The 7,756-nt window shown below is 40.5% G+C and overlaps 1 long non-coding RNA gene across 1 annotated transcript; it reads right to left on the bottom strand.

Annotated features, from left to right (window-relative positions):
* Positions 1–4,508: 4,508 nt before the first annotated feature.
* LOC116219511 lies at positions 4,509–5,734 on the bottom strand. The gene is made up of 3 exons (XR_004163201.1): positions 5,604–5,734; positions 5,462–5,525; positions 4,509–5,381 (listed from the first exon to the last, which is right to left on the bottom strand). It is a non-coding gene; the product is annotated as an uncharacterized LOC116219511 (long non-coding RNA).
* Between the last annotated feature and the right edge of the window lie 2,022 nt (positions 5,735–7,756).

The raw sequence follows: 7,756 nt of genomic DNA, 5'->3' as shown, positions 1-7,756 counted from the left end.
AATTACCTTGAACTGGAATAGATGGACAGATGTTGGGAAGGCAGAAAGCTCGACTTTGATACTGGTCAGTGTTGTTTACAGAGGTTTAGTGTCATGTTGAACATGGTAATTGCAATTTCACTCAGGTCATTAATGTCTGCAATTGTATAGGCATCAAGGTAGCACATACAATAGCACTTACAGAAGTCAGTAATAACCTCGGGTAAAATGGCTCTCTTTGGCACCAGAATATTCGGACAGCTCCTTTAACTGTGAAGTATGATACTGATCTCAAATTGGGTGCGCATCACCAGTGAAAAGATCATTTGATGATTGGACTTCTTGCCTCAATATTTGCCTTAGTCTGTCATGTCTGATGAGAAGCAGGGTTCACACGACGCAGCAGATTCCAATATATTAATCACATATCAAGACCATCATGCATGACAGACTTCACACCACACACTTGTTAATTTGAAATTGAAAAAAAATAGAGCCATAGACTTGAGAAATGAAAATAATGCCTGTGAATACATGGGTCTTCAGGACGGTGTTGTTTTTGTATTAATCACAAGGCTCCTGGTGCTGCCATCAAAGCAGCATGAAATATCAGAACACATCTCCTCTTTCATGGTCTGATAGTCGTGGAGTTACTTACCGAACATACATTACAGAAGTACATGAAAGTATGTTAGAGTTATCTCTACCAGACTTTTACCTGTCTCACTATCTCCTAGGCTTCAGGGTGTAATTAAAGTGACCTATTCTCTTTACGCGTAATGCAAATATATATTTTGTTCTGTTTTTATAAACTGCGGAAGTCACCTTGAATCTGATTTATTTCACTCCAATTTAATTGAAATGGGCTTGTACTGTTTGTGCTGCTGGAATCCATTACATACATATTTGATTGTAATTCAGGTGACTTGTACTTCCCTCAAACTCGACATTCCTCATTCCTCGAGCTGCCTTCCTAAAGTGAAACGTGGAGGACCACGAAATGGTTAACAGTGAAGAGATAGGGAGGTTATGTTAGACATGTTTCCCATATGTTCCTGATCCATACGGCACAGCAATAAAACATGGACTGCATTTTCGAAAAGCTTCATTGTACCGCTGTCATCTAATGAATGAAGAGGCAGCATATTGAACACGTGCTCTCTTAATTACAATAGCTGTAGCTCAACAATTGTTTTGAGAAGTGCTACTGTGAGCAACAAATCAGAATTGGACATGCTGGCTCACAGTTACGATGCAGCCTTACTGAAGGACTTTTTATTCACAAAAGTTCTCATACTCCAGCATCAGCAGCACTTTTGTTAGGTTCACTTGAAATCTGTTTTTGTTACATTTATTTTCGCTTGTTGTTATTGGTTCTTTGCTTTTGACAAAGGAGTAAAATAATAGAGTAAAAGTAATAATGTTGTTTTTTTGTGCAGAATAAGCTAAAGTTGATTATATACTGTGATGTGATTTGGCCTGGGATTATAGTGTATTTCAAGGTCTTCAATGCTTCTTTATTGATATCATTGGCCAATTTACCTCTGTCAGCTCAATGTCTATTTACTGGTCTGACATACGCGTTGATACCTTGGAACTATTCTTGGATGTCTGTGACAGCTGTCTGTTACTATAATAATATATGCTTCTTTACTGATGTACAACTGAATACAGAAAGAACATGATGTGACAATGTAGTTAATCAATAACACAACAAGTCTTATATTGGGGTTAATTAAATTTGAGTTGAATGTTTAGAACTTCCCTTGGTAAATTTTAAATAGCATTTTTATATTATTCTCAATGTAAAATAATAATGAGTTACAGGCAGGAACAGAGAACTGAATTATTCCTGTGTGGCATTGCCTGGGGTCTTGTTTCGTGTTTTCTGCTTGCACGACCATTGTCTTATGGGTGTACGAGCTTGTTTTAAAGAAGAAACCAGCTTTGACATGTTATGCACCTAATGCATGTGAAAGCTAAGTGTGTCTTCGGCACACACACATGCGAAAACACACAAACTGTATTGCACATATTTTTATGCTCATATAGATTTTCAGTCATAATTGTATCAGTTCAATGATCTCATGCGTATGTATGTAAGGAAAATGCAAGGGGGGTGGGGGTGTGAAGTATGTCGGCGGTCGACTTTTCATCCACTTGAAATCCTCATCACTGTATAAGTATATGTTGCAAAAGCGTGGGCGTCATCTGCAGATAGCAGGAGCTGATATGCATATGGCATGAAAGATCCCCCTTTTGTGCAGTGAACCCACCCAAGTTAAATGCATCTTTTATAGATCCATGGTTTAACAAGTCTATGGCACAACTTTACAGTGCTTGCCATCTGGGAAGTCATGAGATCAAGAACATTGCAGCTAAGCAAACTTACATCAGAAGAACGTATTATGACAGTGACACAAACACACTCACGCAAAATAATGAACCCAAGGAAGAAGCTGACGAATTAAACATTCACTAGTTTTTTTTTGTTTAACAATCAGTATAATAACCAGTGTGTGTAGCCTATTAACAATCAGTATAATAACCAGTGTGTGTAGCCTATTAACAATCAGTATAATAACCAGTGTGGGTAGAATATTAACAATCAGTATAACCACTAAGATATTCATGATAACAAGCTATTTAAACTACTATACTACTACAAAATGATTTACACAACTGATGTGAATTACACTATGTGCACTCTATGTTTAAATATGTATCAAGTCTGGACATATTGATGTGTGGAGAATCTTAGGGGTGACCGAGGTAACTGTCCACAGGATGGCTGCGGGAACTCTCTGCATGCCGACTGAGGGTCTTAGGAGCCTTCCCTGTCCTACTGCACACTCATTCTGGTTTTAAAATCGGCACGTTTTAGGCTCACCTGTCCCACTGCACACACATTCTTGTCCTGAATTAGGCAAGATTTGTCCTGAACGACCACGAACAAAGAGTTTTATTCAGATCAGAAAAGAAGAGAGTCACAAACCAAGAAATCAGACAAGACGGTTGCTCCACACTGTTTGAAGGATGGGTCTTGTTCCTTGCCCCAGATCTTTAGGTGGTTTGGAGTTGGCAAGAGGTCACCCACAACATGCAGGAGGAAGGTCAACTTGCCCAGACCAGTACCCCAGAGTTCCAACAACCCCTGGTCCCACTGCATCCACTGTCCCTGGCAGGCGAGGCCCACCGTTTTTACGCGACAGTCTTCTTCTGCTGCCTCTTGCACCACAATACCTCCCTTGCCATTGGGATTGGTCTTGCTCCATTTCTTGGCGTTGTTGTTTCCAAGTCCTAGTCAGCTTTGACACACCACCCCAACAATCTCCTGGGTTATTTGCACGTGGACTTGCCTTGGTGAATTTCCACGCCACGATCATTCTTATATTTTCCACCGCAGAGGTTGCTTCTTCTTTTGGCTGTGTCCTCCTGTCTTGCCGCAACCAGTCTTGCCCTTATACCAATGTAATGCTTCACCCATTCATTATCACGTCATCATGTCACATTTTTACAATGATTCTTCATAAATCTAGTGATTGGGTTTTCAGCAACGATTTTCAGGCCAGTTTTCAGGCCATCATATCAGGTAGGACAGCCACTGAAGCTAAGCTAATGCGGTTGAACTTGTAAAACCAGCACTGTATCCCTTATCTATGCCCTACAGAGTGGGGCATCTCACACCTCCAGCATGTTTGCCAGATGTCACATGACATGATGTCACATACAAAGCCAGTGACATGCCCTTCTGTGGATATTTCCATTAAAAGCCTGAAACACGGAATAGGTGCCTCCAGGGAATTGGTGTGATGGTCTGTTTACCCCCATAGGGGAAAACAAGATCAATAAGCGACTTCACAAGAGGGGAAGTTATCCTTTGGAAAATATATGACCAGAGAAAGTCAACTCCATTTACAAAACAAGTCATTAGACACACAACCTGTGATAATAATTACTCTCAAGAATCCAAAACAGTGTGTAATTTAAAGTGTGCATAACAATACACCTTTTAAATCATTGTTCCCATGCACAGTAATATTTCTTAGGTTGGACATCACAGATCTCCTCTGACAATAGTCAGCTCAGCTGCCATTTTGTTTTAGCAGAATATGTGCCACAAATACAAAATAATATCAAACAAACGTCTAAAATTGTAGTTCCTACCTTTTGTCATCTGTAGGCTTGGTGTTAAGTGTTTTATCTGTAGTCTGTACTTCATAGTACCTTTATTCTAAGATTTTATAGTAATTCTCAGAGTATGATGGTCAGAAGAATATTTAGTGTAGTGAGGGCAGTAGAGGGGAAGATGGTTATACCCCAAATTATAGTCCGACTACGCCACCCCAGGGAAAATTTACACCAGTAAGCCCCAGGGAATACTTGGGGAAGTAATTGTCAGTATGCTGTTTATTATACTATTAATTTCAGTTTATATACCAAGGCAAAAACAGGTTCAAAATGCACGAGGCGACAGACGGGATTCCAGTTCAAGAATGTTTATTAATAACTGGGAAGGGAGAGTGGGAGTGAAGAGGTGGATCATGTAATAACCTGCAACGAGACTGACAAGTTAGCAAGATACAAAAATATATTTATTGAATATCATTTATGTCAGTAAGGCTAAAACAGGGAAACTATTAGACTAGAGTCTAGGCAGTGCTAAGTAGGACTTACCTGAGGGAGGCAGACTAGCAGACGGCGTGCTCTTGGATCCACACCGCTCACACGTGCACACACACTCAAAGAAGTGGTTATAAGGTGAACTATGACACGGCAAGCAACCCACAGCACACTGCACACACAGCACAATCACGGCACACCCACAGCACACTAACCAGCTTGATACACCCGCATGCAGTGACAGGGGCCCACCACCAGGTGCCTAGCCTCCCTCTGGAAGCACCTAGCAACTGCTTAATAAATGAAATGAAAACAATTATTGCACCAGGAGATACCAACAGTCCATCATAAGCGTGAATCACTCAGACAATAATAGCAATCATGTATAGAGACTAACTACAGACCAGAACAAATAACAAGCATGCACCAGGACAGCTACAGCGTCACCAGCCTTATCCACAGTCACATGCAGACAGAAAACACACTAGAAAGAAGCATTACCCCAGTGGAGTTGACAAGATGGTGCAATGCCCAGACAAAAAGAACATGACAAAGAAAACGAAAACCCAGCTCAGAGATAGTCAGACCAACATGCACAACAACAGTTTTGGCAGAGTCACGAGCATGCTGAATCATACACGCATTGTCAGGCTAAACAAAACAGCAGCACCTTTGTGATCAGGCCCTTCAGCAGGGTCACGGAGTCTCACTGTCTAAGCACAGGAGGCTTAACAGTTATAACAGGAACGACGAGGTCAGCGGCGAAGTACGGTTCCTCACTATAAAACATATGCGCTAATTAGAGCCAGTGTGAAAAGAGGCTACTCATCCAGCGTTAATGAAAATAGGAAAGGCCTACCTGAACATGCAGGGACAAGGACATACCGAAGGCGAGCGTCAGAGGGAAGGCTAGGAATACAGGGCTACAAAACAAACACGAAAAGGTAAGCCCAAAAGTAATAGGTAAAAGTTGTACCACTCGCCAGCAAACAAACACCTACCCGGCAAATCAGGAAAGCACCTCAACAGGAGAAGGGGTGTGGTTACAGACACCGTAATGCACGCACACAACGTCTGGTCCTTTTATCTCCATCTAAGTGGAGGTTATCAGTGACTAGGCTGACGATAGTTGGGCTGATTGAATGTAAAAGCAGGGAGTGTAGGTGTAACAACACCACCCTACCACATTAGTAAACAATTCTTTTTTTAAAAGTTGGTGTTTAGCATCAGCTAAAAAACATTTTAAGGCAACTTGTAGGTGTTTAACAGTCAAATTCAGTAGTCAGATGTACAGGACTCTGCTATCAGATGAGGTAGGCCCAATCAGTTCTAAAAGGACCCAATGACTACATTAACGTGCATCTAAGACATCCATTAATAATCTGACTAATGCGCTTCTGAAATGTCAAAATCAGGTAGTATTATGCACATCCATTTACCTAGCCTGTTGATTTGCCCCCTGCTAATTGATTGCTCGTTAACCTTCTCCAATGATTCAAGTGTGTTCATGCAATGAATGGAGCCATTTAATGAATCGTTGTTGGTAATACTGGCAGCTCTCTGAGGCAGGCCACAAGATTAAATGCTATGGTGCTAAAGCACTGTGGGACACAATGAAAGAAGGCTGCCTAACCTATTTATGTATTTTCATTACTTCATTAAAAAATATATTCATAATACTGATAATGGAGTTCAGTGATTTCATAACAGGTAATTTAACTCAAGAACACATTCTAACATACAGCATATTCTGTGTCATCATTGCGCTCAGGCTCCAATTGTCCCTGTTGTCCATGTGTATGATTGGCCATCTAAGAACACATGAGTTGCAAAAAAAAACACAGCTGCTTACTCATGTTGCACTTCACCTGGTCAGTTTATATCTGTTATGTTATACTTTTGGGCCCTTTCAGACATGTGTGTCTTTTCACCGGTAGCTCTTATGAGGTTGTGCTGACACGTGTCGAAAAAAAGAGTAACACAATTAAAATAGGCCCAAGTGAAGGTACACACTTGTATAGTGTTCCTGAATAATGAATTCTCCATTTTCCTCCTTCCAGTTAATTTAAAGTACCCACAAATGTTCATGTTGAACCTAAGAATTTCACCACCCTGCAGCACCATCTGTGATCATTACCACCTGAAACTATTGGTTTTATCAAATTATGATAAAATATGTCAATTGGTGATGGATAATGATAGGAATGGACAAGGAAACCAGTGACAACAAGCTGGTATGTTTCTGAAAAAGCCTTGTAAATATCCCTTACTGTGGAATAAGTGCTCTGTAGCTGGTGTTAATCATCTATCACCATCACTAATCATAACCATCTCAAGTCTGAATGAGAAATACTGCAAGATGACATCCGGCCGGCGTATGAAATAAGCTGTAAGGTGAAATTAGTGCATCTAATTATGAATAGTATCAAGGACCATCCACTGATGGACAAAAAGACACTTAAGTGTCCTTGTGTGCATTGTATCTGTGGCTTCATTAAAGATAATTACTGTATATGTCTAACATCGCAACTGTGTAACCTTTTCAGGGCATGAAGTCAGCTACCTGGTGGTCTGTAGGTTAAAGATTATAAAGGCAATATGTGTTGAAGTTGATACTCCTAAAGGTAAGTCCATGACTCTAATTCAATTCAATCCAATCCAATCCAGTCCTCTAGCTGTCTGTTCAGTGTGTGCACTCAAAAAACACTTTTACACAGTCCCGACTGTGTATGGGAAACATACTGGCTCAGTCTTGAGTCATTAAGAAGTCCAGCCAATTAGTCTACCTCTAAATACTTTTTCAGGCCATTCTCTACATTGCCCTCTTAGAGGATATGAGTCTTTGTTCAAGGAAACAACAAAGTTAGAGGTTACGCAATGTTATTGGGCCTTTTATTGCAGAATGACACAACACTACAAAACAAGATGTCACCTATTGTATATATCTTTGAAAACCCTTTGATTTAAAATGTCGGGCCTTGAACACCTCATGTCTCACACATCTCAAGCTGAAGAAAGACTATAATCCAGAATGATCTGGCCACTGAAGAAACCTTCTATACAGGACTAAAAGGATTTCTACCTCCATTGTAACTACCTATGCTCACAGTTCCTCCCTCGTATTTACCTACAGTATGTAAGTGTGGCACATGCA

The sequence above is a fragment of the Clupea harengus genome, chromosome 3 (genome assembly GCF_900700415.2).
Source record: "Clupea harengus chromosome 3, Ch_v2.0.2, whole genome shotgun sequence".
Classification (NCBI taxonomy): domain Eukaryota; kingdom Metazoa; phylum Chordata; class Actinopteri; order Clupeiformes; family Clupeidae; genus Clupea; species Clupea harengus.
The sequence above is the reverse complement of the archived record's forward strand: the minus strand, read 5'-3'. Positions and strand labels throughout refer to the sequence as shown.